The sequence below is a fragment of the Octopus bimaculoides genome, chromosome 5 (genome assembly GCF_001194135.2).
Source record: "Octopus bimaculoides isolate UCB-OBI-ISO-001 chromosome 5, ASM119413v2, whole genome shotgun sequence".
NCBI classification, from domain to species: Eukaryota; Metazoa; Mollusca; class Cephalopoda; order Octopoda; family Octopodidae; genus Octopus; species Octopus bimaculoides.
The window spans coordinates 88,160,479-88,163,652 of NC_068985.1; positions in this window are offsets into that span (position 1 = coordinate 88,160,479).

A 3,174-nucleotide genomic window follows, 5' to 3' on the forward strand; every position below is an offset into this window, starting at 1 on the left:
TATATATATATATATATATATATATATATATATATGTATGCACTAGTATGACATTTTACGTATATACATACGTACATATATATACACTATAAATGCTGAAAAAAAGATATGGGTATATAGAGACAGGAGATATGTGTATAAATATATAAAAAGCTACAAATAAACATATCTTGTGTGATGGAGGAAGATGGCGAAGGCCTAGAAGCAGGCAGTCCAAAAGATTGATAAAGACACAACAAAAAATAAAAGAAGAATTAAGAAATATTTACACTAACAAAACAAGATATTGAAACAGATTAGATTCAGAATGTCACTAATGGATGAATCGATGGAAAGATATAAACATATAGACATAGGGATATATAAATAGAAACTAAGACTCTCACATATGGACGTAGACATCTTTCAATCAGACACACAGCTACAAATGCACACACGCACACGCAGAACACACGCACACGCAGCACACACACACACACATATATACATACTAAAAGAGTGAGAGAGGTAAAAGGGACAGTTATGCGAAGTTAACGATCAATAAGGAGATATATTGATAGATTGATTGATAGATAGATTTGTTTGCAGACAAAGGTGGTAAAGGTGCCTTTTTTCCTCGTCATAGGAAGATAGCTACAATTTTCAGACAGTCAGATAAATAAATAGATACACTACTTCTAAGACATATGGTCGTTTAATTACTTTTTTAAATTTTGTTTTATTTTGGAACATAAGTTAAACTAACATATAGACAAATATAATCAAATATCAGGCTTTTAAGCTTTCTTATATGTCAGAACAAAATAAATTCTTTCATTTTGTAAAGTATTGAAAATGTATAGTTGCTCTTTTTTGTCTTTTCTTCCTCGTAAACACATGTGGAAGATTTATGGTCTGAAATCTAGTGAAAGGTGGAATCAGACTTTTCTTAGAGATGATATTTATTTCAATGTATTTCTTAACAAATATATCTTACGTTAACTATTTGTCAATGCTGTTGATGATATTGAAGTTTATGTTTGTTTCACAAAATGTGTTTAGTGGTGTCGCCGTTTGTTTATTTTGGTAGTATGAAGTCACTGTGCATTATCTTGAGTGCACACACATACAGCTTGTGTGTAAACAGTGAATCAATGCTTCGTAATGTTGCTATCGATTTAGTGGATGGTCTTTATTCTGCCAATTCACTTTCAAATCCCACCGTGGTCAACTTTGACTTACATTTTATGATAGGGAGATAAAATAAAGAGACAATGGCGTTAATATGTCGGTTTAATCGGGTTACTGTAGCATCATAAAATTCTTTCAAATACTATGTTTCTAGGTGAGAGTCTATCAAGAGAGAAAGAGAAAAACTACATCTAACAAGAAAAATGAGAAGAACGAGGTCAGAGAAAGAAAATGCCTAGCGCGGAAAAGTTGAAGAGAATTTTGGTAATACGCCAGCTTACTTTTATATTAACTTATTCCATCATTAATCAGGTTTTGACTGAAATAATGAAGGAAAATTCGCGTAATTGTTAAAGAACAGGTATTTTAAAAGACATATTTTCAGAAACGCCAACAATTAATATATTATTCACTGACATGATTGAAAAAAGCAAAGAATGCTGAATTTCAAAGGAAACGTCATCTTACTTTTAGGATGTTATGGGGGGGGGGACATAATTTCTTGATCCTGGAATTTAAACCTAATTTGTGTTACAATTAAATGGTAGAGAGTGGTGTAAATGGCATTATGAGTTACAAAACCCTAAAAGAAATATAAAACAATGTAACGTCAAATTTATGAGGTTATATGAATTTGGTGATATCAACAACTTATGGAAATATTGTTAAATTCCTTTCGTCTGTTGGTGATTAAATCCAATACACACAGATCAGATGCGCAAGCATAAAGTATTGTATTATTATTATTATGTTGTATTTTTTTCTTCCTTCTCCAAATTTTCTTCAATTTCTCGCCGAATGTTTTCCGTACACCTAGGGCAGAGAAGCCCATTGTATGCATTCCAAGTTTACACACGTACATTCACAGGTAAAATTTGTATTAAAAAAAAATTAATATTTATGTATGCATGTATGTATGTATGTATGTATATATGGATGGATGCATGCATGCATGCATGCATGTATGAATGTATGTATATATACACTCACACACAGACACACATATACACACGAGAAAAAAACTGTTATTTTGCAGGCCCTTCTAACCCCATAGTACAAAACGCCAATCATGAAATGCTAAATTCTCGTAGGGCAGCAACCTCGAGCTCAGAGCGAATTTCAGACGACCCAAGTTCTAGAACATGTCATTTTCAATCGAACCACCTTTGATTTAACGATTCCAGAACAACTGCAACGCCAGATTCAATTTTATGACTTAATCTCACTGCTAAAGTTAAGATCACATACCATCAGTGAATTTACTCGATTGAAAATATTGTTGAATCCTGACATCTCTCAACCTATCTCAGAAACTTCAAGAATAGGAACATAAAAATTCATCTTTCTTAAAACGTCCATACTTGAGCAGCATCCTACGGATGCAATTGAGGACATTGTACATAGAAGCAGCTAACTGCATGTAATCGTTACACTGATGATACTAAATAAAATCTCTCATTCGACATTATCTGTGCCTCATTAAGTCGACCGAAAAAACTGGACTTAGTAGTGACCACTGAGTTTATGAAACGAATATTGACGCTGAACAACTGTTGGCAAACTGCTTTGAATGTGTAGATGGAGAGGGATGGTCATTCCGCTACTGTGTTTCTACAGTGACTGGAACGTAAGCGTATTGAATGATGGATCAGCAACTTTTGTTGAGTTTTAATATATCAAATCTGAAATTGGCAACCTAACAAGATGTGTTCTAATGAGAACGATCAGCGAAGTATTTGTGGTTGGGTGTATTCATGTGGGGAGAGGAGTGATGTACAATATGTTGGGAAGCACGTTGTCGACGACTGGGAAATTCTTTAATGTATAAAATATTTTGGAAAGAAATAGAGAGAAATAAACGATTTAAAGTGATTGGCATTCGAGTTCTTTGTACTGTTGATTTGTGATTCATGGTTGCTTACACACGCAACCATGAAGGTGACCTTTAAGAGTGCATAGTCGTTCACATATACATCCATATAGTATAAGCGCACAGACACACAG